Raw genomic sequence first — 24,582 nt, forward strand, 5'->3', positions numbered from 1 at the left:
CGACGAGTCCGGCGTGCAAGTTGTCTTCGGCATTGCAAGGCGGGTTCTTCTTCAAATTCCCTGTACCCGTCGAATAGTGTCCGGCTTCTAGTGCGTGCTGCCCTCCTCGGCTTCTATGCCCCATAATGACCATCTTCCATGTGTCAAACAAATGCGAAAAGCCAGGGGATTTTTTTCATTTACCCCCCCCCCCCCGATCGCGTTAATGAACCGCCCATAAAAGAGACGGGGATTTAGATCCAATTCACACCATCTTCCCTCCGCGAGCTTTCATTAGAGTGCCTTTGACAGAGATCCATTCCACCATGGCTGGTCGGTGCAGCTCCTCCTCTCGCCTCTCCAGCCCTTGGCCCGGAGATTGGGGGCGGTGTTCCGTCCCGCATAGCGAGCTAGTAGTGCTTCAGTCCAAGGGGCTTCTCCCCCCAGCATATATGGTCCCAGTTCGAGCCGGGATTGCTACCTATAGCAGCGGAGAGCAGGCGGAGAGTGTCCCCAATCCCTCTCAAGGAGAGCGGGTATGCCTAGTCCCTTATTTGATGAGAGGACTCGGATTTCCAATGCATCCGTTTCTCCGAGGGTTGCTGGAGTTCTACGGCCTCCAGCTACACAACCTCACGCCCGCCTCCATTCTGCACATTGCGGGCTTCGTGGCCCTCTGCGAGCTGTTCTTGGGCGTTGAGGCCCATTTCGCGTTGTGGAAGAGGTTGTTTTGCCTCGTGCCACGTTCTCAGGAGGGGTCTGTATATCAAGTGGGTGGAGCCGAACTATGGCGCATCGCCGGGACCGGATATCTATCCGGTACCCCAAAGAGGACGTCCAAGGACTGGTCCTCAGAGTGGTTCTATATAGATGACGTCCCCCTGTCGGACCCTGTACGGCTCGGCCTCCCTAAGTTCAATAATGCTTTGTTGAAGAAGCGCCTAAGCTGGCGCCCACAGAACCCTCTGAGGGAAACTGACACAGACGTCCTTTACCTGATGAGCCGGATAAGGTTGTTGGCTCATTCCGGACTGACCATGATCAAGGTCATGGCCATATGCATTATGCGAGGGGTGCAACCGCTTCAATACAAAGGCCACCCCATGTGGGATTTCAACGGGGAGGACGACGCCACCCGGTGCGGTCGTAAGGGGCCAGATTCGGCCGCCACTTTAATGAGAATCTTATCCTCTTTGTACAAGGGAGAAGAAGAGGAATTCCTCCGTGCCAACCCGGAGGGCGGATTCTCCATGTACAATCCTCCCAGTCGGGTGAGCGAACATTTTCACCTGCCGACCCGCTTTCGAAATTCCCATAGTTGAGTACTTAGTCTAACAATGTTAACGCAGGAGCTGCGCTAGACTATGAAGGAGATAAACAGTCCTCCTCCACAACCTGAGGACCCAGAACGGTCCCTCGATCCGGACTCCCAAGAGGATCCGGAATTATGCGTGGAGTTAATTGACGGGGTGTTTCATCAATTGAGTAGGGACAACACCCTAGTGGCCATTACGGCCAACTATCCCGGACTGCTTCCAGCCTCAAAGGTAACCGAGACCAAAGTCCCAGTATTTTCAAGGAGATCCATCCATGCTTTATCTTTAAGGCCATGAACTAATAGTGTTTCGTTTCGCAGGGTAAATCCTTGAGGCGGAAGGCCGAGCCCGCGGTGGGCAGCCAACAAGGGCCGCTGAAGCCAGGCGGGTCAAAAAGAAGTGCGGACCAGATCGAGATTCTGGCGCAACGGTACGGTGTGCAAATTTAACGCCTAGGGTTTATGCCCTTGAGTCTTACTAACGCTCATGATTTTCTTAGAAAGAAGAGAGCCCGTCGGACTATATCCGTCGGCCAAGGTTCAAGGCCGGGTCCGGAAGCGGAGACGGGCACGGGGCGCGCCTCGGGCATTCCTCTGACAGAGGATGCAGACGGGCTATCTGCCACCAATTCAGAGGTGGAGAGTGCCCTGAACCACAGGCGTCGCCGGACTGTTCTTCGTGGCGCATGATTTTCCCCAGAGGCGTTGGACGCCTTCAATACAGGAGATGCGTATCTCCGTGCCGCTCAAAATGGTCTATCCAGAGCCACAAAGCAGTATGTAAAAGACATACATGTGAGTAAAATAGAAGGTTATGTATGTCAGTAGGCCCCGAGACTTGAAACAGTGAAGATAACTGTTTTAAGGATCATGTGCTATGCAATGTCTTACAAAGAAGAATACGCAACTGTCCCAGGAGCTTGAAGAGTGAAAGGCCCAACTCGAGGCCTCACTGGCCACTTCAGAAAATGCCAAGGAGACGCCCTCAGGTAATATATGCTTTGAAAGATAATTCCGTTGTGAAGTGCGGCAGGTGTGCAACTCTGACTATAATAGTGCAGATGGGGCCGGAGTAAATCCGGACAAGCAACAACTCCTACGCCAACTAAAGGCTGGCGAGAGCGTGCTGACGAGGATGAAGCAAGAGAAGAACAAACTTCAAGACGCCAATACCCAGCTGGGCGAGGAACTAAAGGATGTTCATATTCAGCTGTCTGCTTCCGTAAAGGAGAATCAGCGACTTCGACGAGGCATTTTTAGTAAGTGCTTGAACGAATCTTCGAAAAAAGAATTCGGCGAGGAAGTCGATTAACAGAGCTATGTATGTAGGTCTACTAACAGGTCGTCATGCGGAGGAAATGCCCGGTTCAACGGGAGACCTTCTTCCCGAGCTGTTGCAACTGCACGAACGAGTTCGGCAGGCAATGTAGAGTGTCATTCAGGCGATGTGGCCATCCCTCTCCATGCCTGAAGGCCTTGGGGAGCTTACAAAGAAGCTGGAGGGAGTGCGGCAGCGCTTCCGGTTGTGGAAGATATCGGCCTGCCGTCAAGGTGCCAGGGAGGCCTGGGCCATGGTGAAGACTCGGTACACGAAGGCTGACCCAAACCACATGGCCGAGGTCGGCCCTATGGGTCCTGACGGAAAGGAGATCCCTGTCAGCTTAGTATATGGCTAGGTAGAGCTGGCTGCAAAGTATTCCCAACAGGACTGTAAATTAGACCGCCTGTTGGATGGTATTGAAGAAGAATATACCGAGTCGGATTGACTCTGTAATTTAAAATGACATGGAAAATGCCTTCTAGCCGAATTGTAGATCGTTTGTCATTGCGGACCTTTTCGCTTCGACCTCTGGACCCTATAGTCCGGAGTGTGTCCGAATACCCTCTCGATTATGTAAGAACCGGGGCATGCATGGACACAAGGCGTAGGGGTCATAATTGCTTTAGCAGACAAGTGCCCAACTAGTTATGTTATATTACATGGTTAGTAAGAACCATCTTCCAGGGAGAATAGTTCCGTTAGGGGTTCCTTTCCCTGGGAGGCATGCCCTAAAGTGCATGTCTGAACTGCTAAAAAGAGTAGAAAAGCATCTGGGGGCAGATAAATAAACACGAAAGATCATCTTTTAGTCCCGACCGAATATTCCCTTAAGAACGCTAGCTTTCGGCTTCACCCAGTCTGAGGTACACATCCGGCTGACCCGGCAGTGATAATCACAGAGGTGCTCCCTTTACCTCCTAGCCGAACGAACGGGAACGTAGCGGTAAGCACAGGAGCCAGGCAACCCAGCTTGGCCAAAACTTAAGTAATATCGATGCATATAATGGTGTATAAAAGGTTCATGCGGAAGTGTCACACATGTTTTGGGCATGAGGCCCGTTTTATATAAACTTCTGATAAAGAAGCCCCCAGGTATGATGAGCGCGGGTGGCGCGTCAAGTATGTGCGAACAATGCACATGCAAGCCCCTAAGGGCTTGGGAGAAAAAAAGGTAGGGAGAGGGAGCGAAATCCCGGACAGCTAATGTGAAAAAATAAAAATAAAAATAAAAAGGGGACAGAGGAAGGAGACGAACACGGAGTCCGGCGCTAGGCGTAGAATCTTCGTAGGCGTGCTGCATTCCATGGGTTCGGCTCGAGTCGGTTGTCCGATGCGTTTCGCAGACGGTACGCTCCACCAGTCAGTACTTGGTCAATTATGAAGGGACCCTCCCATTTGGGCTTTAGTTTGTCCTTTTTCTTGTCCGGCAGGCGTAGAACTAGTTCGCCAACGTTATAAGTTTTGGCCCGTACTTCTCTGTTTGATATCCTTGAGCCTGTTGTTGATAGAATGCGGAACGAGCTTTTGCCACATCACGCTCCTCCTCCAATGCGTCCAAGCTGTCCTGCCGATCGAGCTCGGCTTCTCTTTCTTCGTACATGCGCACTCGAGGTGACTCATGAATTATGTTGCATGGCAGTACTGCCTCTGCGCCGTATACCATAAAAATGGTGTGAATCCGGTAGTGCGATTCGGCGTGGTCCGCAGCCCCCAGAGTACGGAGTCAAGCTCCTCTACCCTGTGCGTGTTAGATTCCTTGATGGATCGCACTAGTCTGGGTTTGATGCCGCTCATAATGAGACGTTGCCTCGCTCAACTTGACCATTGGTTTGAGGGTGATAGACTGAGGCGTAGTCGAGCTTAATGCCCATGTTTTTGCACCAGACTTTAACTTCATCGGCCGTGAAGTTTGTGCCGTTGTCAGTTATGATGCTGTGGGGGACGCCGGAACGGTGTACGACCCCGGATATGAAGTCTATCACTGGTCCGGATTTGGCCGTCTTTACAGGCTTGGCCTCTATCCATTTGGTGAATTTGTCCACCATGACTAGTAGATATTTTTGCTTGTGGGTTCCTCCTTTAAGGGGTCCAACCATGTCAAGCCCCCAGACCGCAAAAGGCCAGGTAATGGGTGTAGTTTGTAGGGCGGTAGGCGGCATGTGGCTTTGGTTGGCGAATAACTGGCAACCGACGCATCGCTGCACTAAATCCTGAGCGTCTGCCCGGGCCGTTGGCCAATAAAATCCGGTACAGAAGGCCTTGCTTACAAGGGCCCGGGCTGCGGTGTGGTGCCCGCCAAGTCCGGCATGAATTTCAGCCAGAAGGTCTCGCCCTTCCTCTTCGGAGATACACCTTTGAAGGACTCCGGTTGTGCTTTTCTTATAAAGCTCCCCCTCGTGGACTTTGTAGGCTTTAGATCGCCGCACTATGCAGCGGGCCTCGCTTTGGTCCTCGGGAAGTTCCTACCTAGTTAGGTAGGCTAGGAATGGTTCTGTCCACGGGGCAATGACTGCCATTATTGTGTGGGCTGACGGTGTTGTTTCGTTGGCGGAGCCACCAACTGTGTCAAAGTGTTCGGTGAGGGGCAGTGCGGTTGAGTCCAGGCTATTGTTTCCGGACTCTCCCTCCCATGATACGAATGGCTTGAACAGCCTCTCTAGGAAGATGTTGGGAGGGACGGCATCGCGCTTGGCGCCGATGCATGCCAACACGTCTGCTGCCTGGTTATTCTCCCGGGCTATGTGATGAAATTCGAGCCCCTCAAAACGAGCTGACATATTTAAGACGGCGTTGCGGTAAGCTGCCATTTTCGGATCCTTGGCGTCAAAGTCTCCATTTATTTTGGATATTGCGAGGTTTGAATCCCTGCGGACCTCTAGGCGCTGAATGCCCATGGAGACTGCCATCCAGAGACCATGTAGAAGGGCCTCGTATTCGGCTGCGTTGTTGGAATCCGTGTACATTATCTGAAGTACGTATTGGACTATATCTCCGGTTGGGGAAGTCAGAACGACGCCAGCCCCCAGGCCAGCCAACATTTTGGAGCCGTCGAAGTGCATGATCCAGTTGGAGTATGCGCCGTACTCTTTAGGGAGCTCGGCTTCAGTCCATTCGGCGATGAAGTCGGCCAAAACCTGCGACTTAATAGCTCGCCTTGGCTTGTAAGTTATGTCGAACGGGAGGAGCTCGATGGCCCATTTGGCAATCCAGCCCATTGCGTCGTGGTTGTTTATAATATCATTAAGAGGTACTTCGGAGGCCACTATTATTGAACACTCTTGAAAATAGTGTCGCAGCTTCCGGGAAGCCATGAACACCACCTATGCTATCTTTTGATAATGCGGGTACCGTGACTTGCATGGAGTTAGGTTAGTGGACACATAGTAAACTGGTTTTTGGAGAGGGAACTTGTGTCCGTCCTTTTCTCATTCGACGACGAGCACCGCGCTTACAACTTGATGGGTTGCCGCGATGTATAATAGCATTGGTTTGCCCTGTTGGGCGCGGCTAGGACCGGATTTGTTGCCAGTATGGCTTTTATTTCTTCGAGTCCGGCCGTGGCGGCATCCGTCCACTCGAAGTGTTCGGTGCGCCGCAGGAGGCGATATAAGGGGTAATGCCTTTTATCCTAAGTGGGAGATAAAGCGGCTTAGAGCCGCCACGCATCCTGTCAATTTTTGTATTTGTTTGAGGTCTTTTGGGGTATCCAATTGTGACAGAGCTCGGATCTTGGCTGGGTTTGCTTCAATTCCTCTACCGGATACGATGAAGCCCAAGAGCTTTTCGGTCGGTACGCTGAAAACGCATTTTTCCGGGTTGAGCTTAATGTCATATGTTCCGAGTTTGTCGAACGTGAGCCTCAAGTCATCTACTAGAGTATCGACGTGTTTGGTTTTGACGACCACGTCATCTACGTATGCTTCAACTGTTTTGCCGATCTGGTTGGTCAGACATGTCTGAATCATGTGCTGATATGTTGCGCCGGCGTTTTTGAGCCCGAAGGGCATCATGTTGAAGCAGAATGGGCCGTATGGGGCGATGAATGCCGTTGCGGCTTGGTCTGACTCTGCCATCTTGATTTGGTGGTAGCCAGAGTATGCATCGAGGAAACACAATGAGTCGTGTCCTGCGGTGGCGTCGATGATTTGATCAATTCAGGGGAGTGGGAAAGGATCCTTTGGGCAGGCCTTATTTAGGTCTTTGAAATCGACACATAGGCGCTAGGATTTGTCCCTCTTTGGTACCGTTACCAGGTTTGCTAGCCAGTCCGGATGTTTTATATCTCTGATGAATCCGGCTTCCAGTAGTTTTGCTAGCTATTCTCCCATGGCTTGTCTCTTGGGTTCGGAGAAATGCCGTAGAGTCTGCTTAACGGGTTTAAACCCTTTTAGGATGTTCAGGCTGTGCTCAGCCAGCCTGCGTGGGATTCCTGGCATGTCTGAAGGGTGCCAGGCAAAAATGTCCCAATTTTCTCGCAGGAATTCTCTGTGTCACATCCCTAGCTTCTGGCAATGCACTAGTACTAGTCTTTGGTGATGCATCATGTTTACTTTTACAGAAAGTTGAAATGGGGATTGACTAAGCCCTAGCACCAAATGAATTCAACTAGGGTCAAAATAAAACCTTTTTCATTGAACTCAAAATGTCCTCTAAAAATGTTCAACATTTCTGGTTTGAGGTGGAAGCATCTACCAAAAATGGTTTATATTTTTGCAGGACATATTTGGTCACTGAATTAAATCATATAGTATTTTCATTTGGGCATTTAAATGCTATTAAATATTTCAAATGCTCAAATAATCATAAACTAAAATGTTTACTGTTGGATATATTCTAAACAGTAGCCATGATTAGTTTCATGATTTTTGAAAGTGTCTGAGTATTTTTAATAAAGCCCTAAATTTACAGAATAATAGAAAACTGAGATAATTAGAAAAAGAGAGAGAGAGAAAGACCCGTACCTGGGCCACTTACCTGTAGCCGGCCCAGCTTCTGCGCGGCCCGTTACTGTGCAGCCCAGCTGCCAGTCATCTTCCTCCCCCTCGCCCCGAAGCAGCTGCGTGCTGGACGCACGCGCGCCGACGCCGGCCACCTCCTGCTTCGCCGTGGCAGCCTCCCCGACTTCCTCGCGACGCCACGGAGACGTTCCCGACCCCCTCTCACTTCTCCCTCGCCCTCTGGACCTCCCTCCCCCTCGCTCCTTTGTTTCCCCTCCCGCGACTGAGCGGAGCTCGCCATCATCGTCGCCGTACCCATGGCCACCGGCCACCCCTAGCCTCGCCGATGCACCCAGGAGCTCCGCCTCGACCCCCTCTTCCTCCCCACCGATCCACAGCCCTCCGGAAGCCCTGCATCGCCGCCATCGCCGTCGTCTTCTACCTCGGACCCGCCGGCCATCTTCGTCAAATTCGCCGGCTCCGGACCGTCCCCGACCTCGCCAAGCGTCCCCTTGTCATTGCCGTGAGTCACTGACCCTCTCCCCTAACTCAGCATGCTCCCCTCCGTGCCGTAGCGCCGTTCCCCACGAGCACCGAAGCCATCGTCCGCCATTGCTGCTGCACGCATAGCCTCCATGCTCCCCTGGCCTCACTGAGCTGCTCTTAGTGCTCCCCATGTCTAGCAGGTGCTGCCCAGCCTCTCCATTTGCTCATTGATGCACCGTAGCGACGCGCCCGAGCACCACCGAACACCATCGCCGCCAAAGCTCGTCGCCGGCATGAGTTCCGGCGACCCCACGACCTCCTACTCGGTCCTCTGGATGCGCGGGAGCAAGGGCCATCCCCTGGTGCCCTCAGCGCGCCAAACTGACGCCTCTAGCGCAAGTCCGGCGTGCCCCGCCGTGTTCTGTGGTCGCCGTCGGCTGGTCTCCGGCGTGCTGACGTGGCGTCGTCGTTAGGGGCTAATGACCCTGCTAACTAACCCTGTGACAATGACAGCTGGGCCCCTTGTCTAATTAACTCCGGGTTTATTTTCTGTTTAGATTAGTTTAATAAAGTAGGGCCCACAAGTCAGAGTTGACTGTGCTGACGTGTCCGTTGACCAGGACCCACCTGTCATACACCCGAATCAGCCCCAGTCACTGACCAGTGGACCCCACTGGTCAGGTTTGACCACCAGCAGCGTCTGTTGACCTGCTGACGTCATAGTGACGCAATGCTGACGCAATAAGTATTTTCTGGATTTAAAAATAATCAGGAAATTCCAGAAAATGCCTAAAACTTCTAAAAATCATAGAAAATTAACCGTAACTCCAAATTAAATAAATTATATATGAAAAATTATCAGAAAAATTCAAGGAATCCATCTGTACCATTTTCATGCATGTTAGAACAACTTATAGCTGCTGTTTAGCACAAATCATATAAAGGGCATTTATTTAATCACATATGGAGTTTGAATTTGAATTTTATATTCAAACCAACTTCATTTAATCTGTTGCTAGTTGCATTAGCTCAAAACACATTCATATTGCCATGTCATGAGCATGCATCATATTGTGCATTGCATTGATTGTGTTCCTTTCTGTGTTGCCAGTATTTGTCCCCTCTCGATAGACGTGATACCGATGATGTGACCGTTGACACTGATGAAGACTCAATGTTATCTTCAAAAGTGCCAGGCAAGCAAAACCCCCTTGTTCATTCCGATACAATCCTACTCTCTCGCTCCTGCTCTCTTTTAATGCATTAGGACAACACCGATTCATCTGTTACTTGTTGCGGTAGCTGAACCCTTTTATCCTCTGCATGACCTGTCATTGCCACAGTAAATAGATGAAACCCACTAGCATGAGTAGGAGTTGTTTGAGCCCTGTTGTGCCTACTCATTCTTGCTTGTTTGTCATGCCTGCTACTGCTTAGAGTTGAGTCAGGTCTGATTCATCGGGGATGAATCAGAGGTGTGTGAACATGTCCTACGGTGTGTCAGCTAAGCGTGTGAACACGATTTGGTAAAGGTAGCGGTGAGAGGCCATGTAGGAGTACATGGTGGGTTGTCTCATTGCAGCCGTCCTCAGGAACTAAGTTCTGTGTTTGTGATCCATGATTCAGCTACTACCACGCATTGGGCCCGAAACCAATGGACCCTCTCGGCTTCTTAATCACCCTTGTCCTCTGTCCAGGAGTTGCAAGTAGTTTCTGGTGTTTGTAGTATGCTGGAGGCCGTGCACAGCGCTGACCGTAGGGGTGGGCTGTGATGTGGTAGGCACGTGGCCGGGTAAACCGGGCGCCCGTTTGGTGTCACGGAACCCTGTTCACATCGTTTGGGGCTGTGAGCGAAACTCCGGCCGGATCTCCTCATGGATGGAACCCGAATAGGCGATAAACCTGGACTAGAGACTCGAGTGTTTAGGTAGGCCGTGGCCGACACCCACGTTGGGCTTCCGCTTGAAGGTTGCCGAGTACATGTCGTGTAAACGGCGGTAAGTGGTGAGAGCGTGTGTGAAGAAGTACACCCCTGCAGGGTTAACATCATCTATTCGAATAGCCGTGTCCGCGGAAAAGGACTTCTGGGTTGCTTATATCAGTTCATAGACAAGTGAAAGTGGATACTCTAAAATACGCAAGATAAGCGTGAGTGCTATGGATGGCGTTCTCGTAGGGAGACGGGAGAGGATCCATAGTGGTGTATTGATATGGTGGATATGTGGACTCGTGTGCGCCACCTCAAAAGTGTTACTTGCAGTCGTAGTTCAGGATAGCCACCGAGTCAAAGCTGGCTTGCTGCAGTTAAACCCCACCATCCCCTTGTTGATAATGATGCATATGTAGTTAGTTCTGATGTAAGTCTTGCTGGGTACATTTGTACTCACGTTTGCCTATTTTATGTTTTTGCAGAGAGACTTCGGTCTCACTAGTAGTTTCGCGTGGACTTCGACGTTTAGCTTGTTACCTCAGCTACGATCTTGTGCCCTCGACAGGATCTGGTAGATAGTCAGGCTTCTCAGCCTTTTTCATTTTTTAGTTGTCTGTACTCAGACATGATAGCTTCTGCTTGTGCTTTGATTTGTATGCTCTGAATGTTAGGTCGTGAGACCCCTGTTTGTAATATCTCGCTCCTCGGAGCCTACTGAATAAATTACTTGAGTCATAGAGTCATGTTATGATGCTATGCTGTATTTGCACATATCAAGCATATTGTGTGTATGTTATTGAAATGCTTGGTATGTGTGGGATCTGACCATCTAGTTGTTTATCCTTAGTAGCCTCTCTTACCGGGAAATGTCTCCTAGTGTTTCCACCGAGCCATGGTAGCTTGCTACTGCTCCGGAACACTTAGGCTGGCCGGCATGTGTCCTTCTTCGTTCTTGTGTCTGTCCCTTCGGGGAAATGTCACGCGATGAATATCGGAGTCCTGTTAGCCCGCTACAGCCCGGTTCACCGGAGTCCTGCTAGCCTAGTGCTACAGCCTGGATTCACTCGCTGATGACCGACACGTTCGATGCTGGGTCATGGATGCCTGTCCCTGTAAGTCTGTGCCACTTTGGGTTTATGACTAGCCATGTCAGCCCAGGCTCCTTATCATATGGATGCTAGCGACACTGTCATATACGTGTGCCAAAAGGCGCAAACGGTCCCGGGCAAAGGTAAGGCGACACCCGTGGGAATACCATGCGTGAGGCCGCAAAGTGATATGAGGTGTTACATGCTAGATCGATGTGGCATTGAGTCGGGGTCCTGACACTCTGAGTGTGGCGTCTACATAGGGTTTTAGTTGTGCCCCGATGGAGGCTGTTTTTGTGGGGTCCGTTGGATGGACTTGGAATTTGACTATTTCATCCGCTGGTTTGAAAGAGATGGACTTGGATCTCTTATCTAGTATCACATCGTCCTTGTCCACCGTGGAGCACAACGCAGTTAGTTCCTCGGCCGCTAGGGCTTCGGATAATGCCTCCAGGGCCAGTGCGGCTGTCTTGTTTTCGACGCGGAGCGCTGTGTCCGGATCACTTGCAAGAGTGATGATTCCGTTGGGTCTGGGCATTTTGAGCTTCATGTACCCATAATGGGGTATGGCTTGAAAAATTTTAAATGCTTCTCGCCCTAGCAGAGCGTGGTATCCGCTGCTGAACGGGGCCACTTGAAATGTGACTTCCTTGGATCTGTAATTATTCGGCGTGCCAAACACCACATCCAGTGTGATTTTCCCTGAACAGCACGCTTCCCGGCTTGGTATTATTCCTCTGAAGGTTGTGTTGCTTCGCTCAATGCGGCTCCAGTCTATTTCCATTTTTCACAGGGTTTCCTCGTAGATGAGGTTAAGTCTGCTGCCGCCGTCCATGAGTACCTTTGTAAGTCGGAAGCCGTCCACTATCGGACTGAGGACCAATGCGGCTGGTGCTCGGGCTGTTCGGAATTTAGGTTCGTCACTGGCATTAAAAGTAATAGCGTGTCACTCCATGGGTTTATTGTTGCTACTTGGTAGACTTCGGTAAGGTTGCGGAGGGTTCGTTTCCTCGCATTGTTTGATGCGAAGGTCTCGAAGACTGTCGACACCGTACTGGCGTTTCTGGGGTGGTGTTCTTCGGATTCTGGAGTTAGAAGCTCCTCGCCACTTCTGGCCACCTGCCGGAGTATCCAACATGCTCTAAGGCTGTGAGTTGGTGTGACTTCCCCTGAACTGTGAATTTTACAGGGTCCATTGAGCCATCCCTCCAGTACGGTCCCATACCCTATAGAGGGTTTTTGTTTTTTGATGTTTGGCTCAGGTGCCTGGCGATAATGCGCCCTTTTGTTTCGGACTCGTGTTGTATTCAGGGCCGGATTGTCCCAGAATTTATCTTCGGTTTTCCGAACGCTTTCTGTCGCACAGTACTTTCGTACTATGGATGTCAAGTCGGCGAAGCGTGTAATTTCGCGGCGACTTATGGCGTTGAGGATTCCGATGTCCGTGTAGTTGTTACAGAAGAATGAAATTGCTTCTTCCTCACGGCAGTCCTTTATCCTGTTCATAACCAGGAGGAATCTGGCCCAATAATGGTGTACTGTTTCCCCAGGCACTTGTCGTATTTGGGATAAATCCCTTATAGTTGGGTGGGCATTTTGTCGGTGTCAAAACCGGCGGATCTCGGGTAGGGGGTCCCGAACTGTGCATTTAGGCGGATGGTAACAGGAGACAAGGGACACGATGTTTTTACCCAGGTTCGGGACCTCTCGATGGAGGTAAAACCCTACTCCTGCTTGATTAATATTGATGATATGGGGTAGTACAAGAGTGGATCTACCACGAGATCATAGAGGCTAAACCCTAGAAGCTAGCCTATGGTATGATTGTTGTTCGTCCTACGGACTAAAACTCTCCGGTTTATGTAGACACTGGAGAGGGCTAGGGTTACATAGAGTCGGTTACAATAGGAGGAGATCTTCATATCGTATCGCCAAGCTTTCCTTCCACGCCAAGGAAAGTCCCATCCGGACACGAGACGGAGTCTTCAATCTTGTATCTTCATAGTCCGGGAGTCCGGCCAAAGGTCATAGTCCGGCCATCCGGACACCCCCTAATCCAGGACTCCCTCAGTGCCTGTCGCGGCAGAACCCCCTGGTGATGCTTTCTTCCCTTGCTTGGGCGTCTCCGCCTCCAAATCTTTCGAGGCGGCCCTCTTCTTCCTGTGTGGGGAGGAGGCTTTGACCTCCCCTTCCCGGCTATCCTCCATAGGATGGGTAGCGATTTCCCCGGTCTGGATGCGTAGCGCGTGAAGTTCGGCTTCATTTCCCTTTCGTTCGCCTTTCCCTGAAGGGATTTTGCTGAGCGCCCAGCCCAGCATCTTTGCAATGGTTGGACCAGGCGAGCCTTTAGGAAGTGGCGCCGGACACCTGATTCTCTCCGCCTTGTTGAGCCATTCCTTGCCACGGAAGGATTTTTAGAATAATAATTATGATAGATATAAATGAAGTGTCCGGCTGTAGGGTTACTTACTTGGGCATCTAGGCGATTGCAGCTTAGGCCCGCATCCTCGGTGATGTCCGGACACTTTACTTGAGGTCCGACGAATAATTTACACATTCCTTCAAGCTTCAGGCCTAAGAAGTGCTTAATAGTCCACGGACCCTCCGGATTAAACTCCCACATCCGGAGAGGCCGACGTTTGCACGGCAACATCCGCCGGATTAGCATCACTTGCATTTTGCTGACAAGATTTATGTCCCTTTTAATAAGCTCCCGGATATGATTCTGCAGTTCTGGTACATCGGCAGCAGGCCCATAATTCCGTCCTACGTCGGCCCAAGATGCTAACTGTGATGGAGGGCCTGAGCGGAACTCGGGGGCAGCTACCCACTTTGTGCCTCTGGGAGCTGTGACATAAAACCACCTCCGTTGCCACACATCGGATACTTCTGGAAAAGAACCCTCTGGCCATGGGGCATCGGCGTTCTTGCTTATTATTGCACCTCTGCACTCTGCATGTCGCCTCTCGATCATCTTCAGCTTCACATTGAAGGTCTTAAGCCATAAGCCGAAGTGTGGGTTGACGTGGAGAAAAGCCTCGCACACGATAATGAACGACGAGATATGGAGGACGGCGTCTGGAGCCAGATCATGGAAATCCAAGCCATAGTAGAACATGATCCCCCTCACAAAGGGGTCGAGGATGAGGCCTAGGCCTCGGAGGAAGTGAGGGACAAACACGACGCTCACGTTGGGCTCTGGCGTGGGGATAACTTGCCCCGGAGCAGGAAGCCTGTGCTGGATATCGGCGGTCAGGTATCCGACCTCCCTAAGCTTCGCAATGTCCTCCTCTTGAATCGAGGAGGCCACCCACCGGCCTATTGCATTGGATCCACACATACTTGGGGATCTGGGGTGTTGGAGCTTAGGTTTTGAGTGCTTGAGCTCGAGGTGCGAGAAGGGGCAGGAGAGGTGGAGAAGAGGCGTAGGCCTTGACCCCTTTATAAAAGGGATGAATACCAAGAGTCCTCAGCGTGACCGCTTGAGACTTATCTAAAATACACGGAATCATACCAACGATCGTCGTGGGGTCACATATGCCCACATTGATGAAGATCCCGTATTAAGAGGAACACGATCTCTGCTTTGGCAGGACGTGCCAATAAAACCGCCTTGCAACACAAGTTGAGGTGGAGCAGGAGACGCCGGTCCATGTTAGACCAGGCCACGATGCAAGGGCATGATGTATAAAAATTGCCAGCAGAACGGATTTATGCTATGTTCCCTACTATGGTGTGTGAAGATCATCTTGCAGATCCGGACACGGTCTATGTGTTCGATAATAACCTTGGAGTATTCAGAAGGAGGAACCCGCCTTGCAATGCCGAAGACAAGACTGCGTGCCGGACTCATCGTCATTGAAGCCTGGTTCAGGGGCTACTGAGGGAGTCCTGGATTAGGGGGTATCCAGACAGCTGGACTATATAAATCGTCCGGACTATTGAAGTGTGAAGATACAAGACTCAAGACTTCGGCCCGTGTCCGGATGGGACTCTCCTTTGCGTGGAAGACAAGCTTGGTGATCCAGATATTATATTTCCTTCCTTGTAACTGACTCCATGTAAACCCTAGCTCTCCGGTGTCTATATAAACCGGAGAGGATGGTCCTTAGAAGGCCGATCACAATTACAATCATACCATCATAGGTTAGCTCTTAGGGTTTAGCCTCTACGATCTCGTGGTAGATCTACTCTTGTGCTACTCATATCTTTAATATTAATCAAGCAGGAAGTAGGGTTTTACCTCCATCGAGAGGGCCCGGACCTGGGCAAACATTATGTCCCTTGCTTCCTGTTACCATCAGCCTAAGACGCACAGATCGGGACCCCCTACCCGAGATCCGCCGGTTTTGACACCGACAGGGGCCTTGGGGGCGCCATCTTAGACGTGCCCTTGGTGGGGCGTTACTGAACTTGGGGAGTCCTGTCCGGACTAGTCCAGAAGGGGAATGTCATCAATGTAAAACCACTCTGAAGGCCAGTTCTCGGGTGCCTTCTTGGGAGTGCCGAATAGGTATCCGGTCTCGGCGATACGCCATACTTCGGCCCCGCCCACTTGACATAGGGACTCTCCCTGGTTGCGGGGGACAAGGCAGAACAGCTTCTTCCATAAACCGAAATGAGCCTCGTAGCCTAGAAATAGCTCACAAAGGGCGACATACCCTGCTATATGTAGTACGGAAGCTGGGGTGAAGTTGTGCAACTGGAGGCCGTAGAACTCTAGGATCCCGCGAAGGAACGGATGGATAGGAAACCCGACGCTCGTTAACAGATGTGGAATGAGCCATATTCGCTCCTTTGGAGACGGATTAGGAGATCTCTCCGCTTGTTCCCCACCATTATAGGTGGCTATTCCGGCTCGGACGGGGACCATGAACGCCGGTGGGAGAAACCCTTGGGTTTGTAACTCTAGCAAATGGCTATGAGGAACTGGACACTCTACCCAGTCCCCCGGCTTGGGGCAAGGGGAGCGAGCAGAAGAGCTGCGGCGACCAGCCATGTTGGAATGGTTTTTTCGGGGCGCTCTGTTGGATGCTTGCTCGAGGGGTAAGAGTGAGTTTTGGATCTGGGAATCCCCGTCTCTTCAAATAGACGGCTAGCCCGAAGGATCGGGGGTGGAAAATGCAAAAATGCCTCGACTCCTCGCATTCGCTCGACATGTGGAAATGGTCATTATGGAGTACAACATTGATGAGATGCTGGACACTGTTCGTCGTAATAGGTACATTGGAGTATTCGGAGATGGAACCGGCCTTGCAATGCCGAAGACAAGACTGTGCACCGGACTCACCGTCATTGAAGCCTGGTTCAGGGGCTACTGAGGGAGTCCTGGATTAGGGGGTATCCGGACAGCCGGACTATATACATCATCCAGACTATTGAAGCGTGAAGATACAAGACTCAAGACTCTGTCCCGTGTCCGGATGGGACTCTCCTTTGCGTGGAAGACAAGCTTGGCGATCCGGATATTATATTTCCTTCCTTGTAACCGACTCCATGTAAACTCTAGCCCTCTCCGGTGTCTATATAAACTGGAGAGGTTGGTCCTTAGAAGGCCAATCACAATTACAATCATACCATCATAGGCTAGCTCTTAGGGTTTAGCCTATACGATCTCGTGGTAGATCTACTCTTGTACTACTCATATCTTCAATATTAATCAAGCAGGAAGTAGGGTTTTACCTCCATCAAGAGGGCCCAAACCTGGGTAAACATTGTGTCCCTTGCTTCCTGTTACCATCAGCCTAAGACGCACAGATCGGGACCCCCTACCTGAGATCCGCCGGTTTTGACACCGACAATATGCACTATGTTTTAATCTGTAGAAGGATTGTTGTTTTATTGCCTGGTCTAAGCAAGCATGTGCATTTGCAGGTGCCTACAATGCAGCGCTTAAGGAGGAGTATGTTAAGGTGTTCTATAAGGGCATGTATATATCTATGCCTGGGTATAGTTTCAAGTCTAGGCATGTTTAGCTGTTGATGGGTTGTAGCTAGGTGTGTTGGGTTGCGCAGGCAATATGTGTTTCTTTTGCTAGTAATGTCTTCATAATGATGGTTATGTAATGCAATTATGATCAAAAACATGAACTATGTGTGAGCTATGGGCTCTTAGCTAGGTAAGTTTAGTTGTTGCATGGACTCTAGCTAGGTGTGTTGGGTTGCGCAGCCAGTATGTGTTTCTTTTGTTAGCAATCTCTCCGTCATGATGGTTATGTAATGTAATGATGATTAAAAATATGAACTATGTGTGAGCTATGGGCTCTTTGTTAAGGTTCTAATCGTGTTTGTTTTAAGGTATCAAGTATTTTGCGTTTCTTAACTGGAAAAGAAATTGTAGTATCCAGCAAAATACTTTGTAGGAAAGGATAGCAAGCCTTGGTGGTTTCTTTTAGTTTGGTTGCAAAGGTACCGTGGATGATGTTGAAATTGTTGGTCACAGCCCATTGTTGTGGGCAAATAATATCCTCTTTGCACCTCTCTTCGCGGCCAATGCAAGACCAGGCCGAAGTTATTGTCTTAAAAGGAATGTAGTAGGCACAGACAACATAAACCCATACATTTTGAATAAAACGATCAATAGTGCTCAAGTACATAGGTAGGTTAACTCTTGGTCTGAACGTGGTCTAAACATAAACCAAAAGTACAGCTTGGTTCATTACTCCTTGCAAGTTACACAAAAGGTGGAAAATACATCACAGCTTCCAAAGGTTTAGTCTAGGGCATTTTCCATCGCATCATTCTAAAACCCCCTTCTGATGCTTCTGAATTTCTTCTCTGACTTGATCACTCTACGCCTGATCCTTTCCGTCGCCTTCTCGATGTTGATAAGAGGGCCATTGATAAGCAGATCTATGGGTTCTTTACCAGCAGATTTATTGAGCGCCGTTACATTGCATATATGATTAGAGAGCCCATGCATGTATCTTGTCAGAACAAACCAGCCCATTGCATTGTTCTTGTTTTTGTACCTGGCCATCTTGAGATTTTTCTTCATGGACTTGGTTTTGGTCTTCATCTTTTCTTTCTATGTTTTGGCTATAGCCAGTTCATGCTTCAGCGATTTATTTTCTTCCTTGAGCTTCTTCATAGCACTGTAATTGTAGTCTCTTATTTCTGTTTTCACCATGCGTTTTATGTACCCAATTGCTTCCATAGCAGATGTGTCCTCTCACATTGCATAATTTATAGATTGTATTCCAGGGATAGCCATTCAATTGTCATCATTTCCAAGGTACGATCCAGACGTGTGGAAAAAAACAGTTGCACAAATAATTGCGCCATTGCACTGCTTGGCACAGTACTCAGCCATTGGAAGGCCCAAAGCTTGTAGAAGAGCATCTAGCATCATCTTGTAAGGTATTTTCACCAGGGCTGGTGCGGCCTATGATATTAAATACATGTCAAGCCATAATAGGAGAGATTAATTTCTAAAGCATGGGTAAAGCTGTGAATTTGATATCTACCAGGATCCTTTGTCTTATAGGTATCTACATTATTTTGAAGGACAATGCAGTAGAATACATGAAATTTAGGATACTGACGTATTGTAACATACATGGTAGTGAGGCGCTTGTTTTCCAAAGCTAGAAGTTGTTGCAAGAACAATATTACGCGTGCAGCCTACCAAAAGAGAAAGCCAAAGAACTATGCTGTTATTTACTGCGCTAAGAAGCATTGCCTAATATCCAAAATCAAATAGTTATTTTTGCTATATTGATCTTAATTATTTTGTGCCATCGATCATAGCTTAGGTTATAAATTTAGTCCATGTATTAAATGCAGGGGCAGAACACTAACCTCAGAAATTCCTTGTGAGTTCTCATACTCATTGTACCATGCTGCATATGAGGACAAGTGGTTGTGGATCTCTTCTAGGCATGGTGCATCACTCTGTAGTAATCATTCACCATAGCGAAAGCATAGATCAGGAAAATTGCTCTGTTTATAAGAATGTGTGTTGTCTTGGGGAAGAGATATAACCTTTGGGTGCTGTTCTTCAGGCTGGTCATTGGTTGAAAATTCTTCTTCTGGAGAAAAGTTGTCGTGTATCTCCTCTGCATCTACTGGTGTCTCCTGTAAAAGACGTGGAATAAATTAAATGTTGTTTATGGCTGTAGTTTGAACGAGTAAGTGAATGCGTTAAGGTGCAGCAGTTACCCGCGGTTCAGTGGAGGAGTGCTGCTGCTCACGAGGCGCTGAGACAGAAGGAGTGGCATCAACCAGCAAACTTGGTGGTGGATCTGCCGGTGATTCCATCGGTGGAAAAGGTGACGCTTGTCGTATGAGGAGGAGAGGGTTGTCGATCTAGGGTTGTAAAAAGGAGCAGTCTATCAATCTAGGGCTACAGTTGGCACTCCTCATGGTAGTAATATGAGGACCCGATGGGATTTTTGTGTGGTTTGCTGGGACTGGGCCTAAACAACACAATCCCAGACCTTATGTAGCAGGTAGAACAAAATGGGCTCATCAATCCATGATCTTCAATAAAATTGAGGGGAATTAGATAGTACATTTTCTCAGATGGATTACATAGTAAACATGCAAGGACTTAAACAAGCATATTTAGTTTGGAAACAACAATATATAGTGGTACATAATAGGTGTCACGATAGGCCATCTGGAAAAGATAGCCAAACGGTGTGCTTTGCTGCGTTGTTTGACCTGCATTATTTTCCTCGGAAGCAGAATGGAAGTGGGTTTGTAGGCTGGCTGCTGCAACATTCCTGTCAGGAATGAAAAACCAATTTTGTTATGATATCGTAGCAATTTGTTAATACGATATATGAACCTATCCATGCATGTATTATACCTTAGTTTCTTGGCATGTTTGGAGGCTTAACCGTTATCTTTGCACGTCGTGGATATAGGGGCATGTAGTGATGTCCGGTACGCATATAGTCTGATTGGCATCTTCTAGGTGTTATGTAGATGATGATGTAGTCCGGGATATCAATTACACTGTCAACCATCTGAAGCGGCTATACTTATCTATATCTACCAAGCCTTGTCCAGGCATATCAGTCCCCTCAACCAAACTAAATGGGCTAAGTAGCTGGCTTGCTATCTCATGTTGTAGAAGCCCAGCTGGAACTTCACTTATAACAATGCGAACAAATAAGGTAAGGTAAGTTTGTTCACTACAATAAGAAGGAGACCAAGGATTAGCTCTGAAGATGCGGCCACCAAGCTCGATGTGTCCTCTAGCATCAACAGTCGATCTAAATGCAGCAAATGTAGCAAATTGAACATCCCCTTCATAATGCACAAGGAAAGCATCATAACTGATTGGTTTTACATGAACATATCTAGATGCTGATACGTGTTAAATTATTGCAGAGAACACCTCCTCTGTGCTAATAGGTTCAAAACCATCACCATGTTTGAGGATCATAGAGTGTAATAATTCTTGGAATCAATCAGGGTCAACCTCTGTGTCTTGAAGGAAACAATGCGGTACAGCAGCAGTAGCAACGGGGTTGTGTCGAGTTTCTGGTACAGGTGGCAATAGCTATGCTAGTCTCAACTTCTTATTGAAAGGATTGTTAATCACTCTAATAAGCACAGTGAACATGTCTAGGTGGAGGCCTGCCAATGTGCTCGCTAGATGTCGAAACCTACGCCTAACCTTAATTTTCATCCGCAATGGCACATTTTCTGGTGTGTCTGTCCAGCAAATGCATCGAAACACTGAAAGATCTTTGTGGGCCATTGTGTCAGGGTAAAGCTCAGAAACAACACAATATGGATGCAACATAAAATCTGCTATTTTGAATGTCCAAAGGTGCAGTGGCAGGTTTCCTATCTCAATCAAAACTTGGGATCCCGCATAGTTATCATGAGAATAATAACTCGAAGTACTACAATATGGTATTGCTTCATCTGCAGGCAGGGTGGTAAAATGAATGATGCCCAAGCTAAGTCTCTGGTCAGATTGAAGAAACTGCACTGCCTGACTGTATTGTGGTTTATCTAGGATGCTAATCAGAAATTCCTCGTCGGGATTGTCTAGAGAGAAAACATCGCCATCTAAGCTGAAAGCCTGAGCTAGTGCATCATGAAATCTATTCCGTATGGCTCTATTATCAGGAGAGAAAATAACTTGGAAATGATAATGCGTCCGAATTTCTGGGCATTTTGTATCTCCATAAGAAACAAAAGCTCTTGTTATATCTCTTCTCAGAGAGACAAACGATGGTGAAAGACCTAGCAGCATTATAAAGCAATTCAGGTTTGAGTGAGATTTCATCTTAACCATTGAGGAAAGAAAATCAGATCTATGCAGGAACAGAGGAGGAACGGGTGTATAGACCAGCAGTCTAGGAATGGAACTTGCCTGTGGATAGAACGGCAGCGTGGGCCGCACCTTTGCCGGCTGAGGATGATGCCATCAGGCGAGAGCGGGAAGGTATGGGGAGCGAAGAAACCCTAGAAATGGCTAGGCCGAGGAGTGCGGCGGCATGGTTGGTGGTGTGGATGAAGCAAGTGAGTAGGTTATAGAGCGCAGGTGGGAGGCAACGACAAGATAGCGGATCCAATGGTAGGAGAAGAGTGGAGTAGACAAATCATTGTCTTTGGGCCACTTAGATGTGGCGTAGAGACACACCTTGAAGTGACAAAAGGGCCAAACGGGCCGAGAACAAAGCAAAGGCAGCCCATAGGCTTGGATGGCATATGAAAATAAAATGAGCAGCAAAGAGTAATAAAAAACAAAATGGAATGGGAAACATTATCCTATCACCGAGAGAAAAATAAATAAGAAGCTAAGAAAACGCATATAATAAGTTCAAGGTTGCTTCATAATATAGGGGAGTTTTGTTTTTGTCTTGCTTTGACATTGCTACTTGAGCAGTCAAAGACTTTTTAGCACACGGACAAATAAATAGAAGAGTTTTGCACATGCTTCATAAGAAGCATACAACCACACTAAGGTCTATGCAAGAAGCATACACAGCAACGGGCTCTGCTTGTAGCTGGTCAAAGAGCATTGTGATGGAGCATTGTCGAGAGCGAAGCTAGATGCATAAACCGCCATCTTTCTCCTTCGATCTTGCTGAGGAGAAGCTAATGTATGTAGGATAGATAACCTACAGCAGAATGCAAAGTTTCAGAAACAATTTCCAAGTATGAGAACGGCAAAATAATTCCAAGAATAGTAGTATATAGGGAGATTGTGGTGTACCTATAGATATTTTAAGGTTGCATAAGTAGGGCCAAGGAGTCACTGCTGCTTTGTTTTCTTCCCTGCTCCAGCTTCTTTTGTGGCAACAGGGTTCCTTTATTTCAAGGTGTGCTAGTCAAAAATAAATAAGCGGAATGTTATACACAAGTTGGGAAACCAGCTATATTAGTGAAATGTAAGAAGCGGTACTTCTTGCTTTTTCTAAGGTGGACTCTTATCATCTTTTGCATTAGCAGCACCAGGAGGATCTTCAGCCTTTTCATCATCGTTCTCCTGGATCACCCAGCATATACATAAGTTTGATAATAGAGAAACATAGTATATTGATATTGGATGGTTATTAGGCTATACAACAATAAGATTTTGCCTTGACACCTGTGTATCGGTGCATGAACATGCTGCTCATTTACTAAACGTACATACGTGCATTTATAGTACTATGCGTTATTTAGCACATGTGTGTTCGCGGGTAACTCAAGCGGAGCAGAGAAATATTTACCGCGGTTATTTCGTCAAACTTCTTTGGAGGATCCTCTGCCAGAGGGAGCTTCTTGTCATTGCCGATAATTAAAGCATGCCTAGCCCTGCTGGGTGGGCATGGTGATTTGCTAGAAAAGAAAACACGATCATAAGAGAAAACAAGCATTCGAAAATACTGCAGCAGTCCTTTCCAAAGAGGCATAAACTGGAGATGCAGATGAAGGAGACCAACACTGAGCTTTGAAGTTGGTATCTGCGCCTGAGTGTAAAAAAAGGAAATGAGAAGAACTGAATTAGTTTTTGGGCATCTTGATTGAATAAATCGAGCAACAGATGGTAGACTAAGAAAACAACATACCGCGCATGTAGGTGATGGAAAAGTTATAGCAGGTCTCCCTGAGGCGCTGCCGGGCTGGGCTTGCTTGATGCTTGGGGTACTGGGTGTAAACATCTCAGAAGGTACTGGACTATCAGTGAGGGAAGCATAGGATGATGCTCCAGATGATCCAAGGACACAGTTAAAGGTAGATGAGCTTAACTCAGGCTTGTAGGTTTCCATAATTTTCACAACTTGGAATGATAACTGTGTGCTTGTGGTTGCAAAGCTTCTCTTTGCAATGGACACAAGAAGCCTATACTTCTACCCAATAATCTGGGTAACCTCTCGTGGAGCAATCCTATCAACCATCGGTACACGAGCTATCTCGCGTACAATCGTACTGGTTACCGTCCTTGAAGGGACCGATAGCTATACCGGAATCGAACAGGTTGGATGTGAGCAAGAGAATGGGAAATGAGACATGGTTGGAAGTCCTGGGTTTCTAAACTTCAGTAAATTGAGGAGTGGTTTTCCAATAGCTGCTTTTCCAACTTTATCAAACATGGTGAACTCAGCCTCACCCACATCATCACCCACAAATACCGAAATACAGTACCTGCACATGGCACAAATAGAATGAGGATTGTAGTAAAGGACTAATAAAACATAGAAGAGGCATGTCTAAATAAATCACGCAGGAAGCCTGAGGAAACAAACAACACAAAACAAAAGAAACAGCAGACAAAGGTTTAGGAAGGCACATACGTCTCCTGTGTTGCTATGGATGAGCAGTTAGGATTGGCGCATCGATAGTTTGATGCAACTATTGTAGAGGTCTTGTTGCAGGAGGAGCAAGAGAAGAACCACCAGTGCTGATCAGGATTGAGCCTCTGGACAGTAACGGTACATATGAACCGTTTTTCTTGTCGAAGTAACATAACTTGCAGTTGAGCACATGATCAGGAAAAGTGGGAACAACATATAGAGGAAAAGACAGTGAGGATACCTCGTTTCCGTAAGGGTTCACGCAGAGGAGCTCTGACACGGTCTTTTTAATAGGATCAGCATAGATACGGGTAGTAAATGCACCCTCAGTCAAAGAAGCATCGTTATCAATGGGTTTGAAATTAGTCCCCAACCTATTTTAATAGGCAACAGGGGAGATAGTTAGCAGCGTGACAAAGGAAACAACAATGTCTTCATATTCATGGTTAAAGCAAGAGAAGGCATATAGAAATCACCTGTTGCGGAAGTCATTTATCACTGGCAGATCCTCGTCAATGTACCAACGGCAAGCAGAACTACCACTAAGTCCTTGAACACCTGCATAGTTATTGAACAATATAGAGGGGTAAGAGGCTGGACCGAACATAGGATGAAAAGGTTGTACAATACAGAATGCATAGGTTTATAAGATGCAATACGTTGATCACACATATAGAGCAACTACCTTGATTTATTTTAGGTAGTGTTCCTACGAAAATTGCAGTCAGAGCTTCCTTCCGTCTCTTGCCCACACTGCTTCTTCTTCAAATTCAATCGCTCA

This window comes from Triticum aestivum, chromosome 7B, assembly GCF_018294505.1.
Source record: "Triticum aestivum cultivar Chinese Spring chromosome 7B, IWGSC CS RefSeq v2.1, whole genome shotgun sequence".
NCBI classification, from domain to species: domain Eukaryota; kingdom Viridiplantae; phylum Streptophyta; class Magnoliopsida; order Poales; family Poaceae; genus Triticum; species Triticum aestivum.